The following is a 278-nucleotide window of genomic DNA, read 5'->3' on the forward strand; positions in this document are numbered from 1 at the left end:
AATTTCTTTCCCACTTTTGGTTTTCGAAAATCAATTACCATTTTTCAAAATTTCTTTTAATTAATTCACTTTAATTTTCGAAAATTTCTTCCCCTCTTCTCACATCCTTCTATTTATGGACTAACATGTGCAATTCAAACTCTATCTTTCTAAGTTCGAATTCTTCTACCTCTTCCTTCAATTTTTCTTTTCCTCTGACACCTCAAGGAATCTCTATACTGTGACATAGAGGATTCCATATTTTCTTGTTCTCTTCTCTTTCATATGAGCAGGAGCAA

Source organism: Arachis duranensis, chromosome 10 (assembly GCF_000817695.3).
Source record: "Arachis duranensis cultivar V14167 chromosome 10, aradu.V14167.gnm2.J7QH, whole genome shotgun sequence".
In the NCBI taxonomy this organism is placed as follows: Eukaryota; Viridiplantae; Streptophyta; class Magnoliopsida; order Fabales; family Fabaceae; genus Arachis; species Arachis duranensis.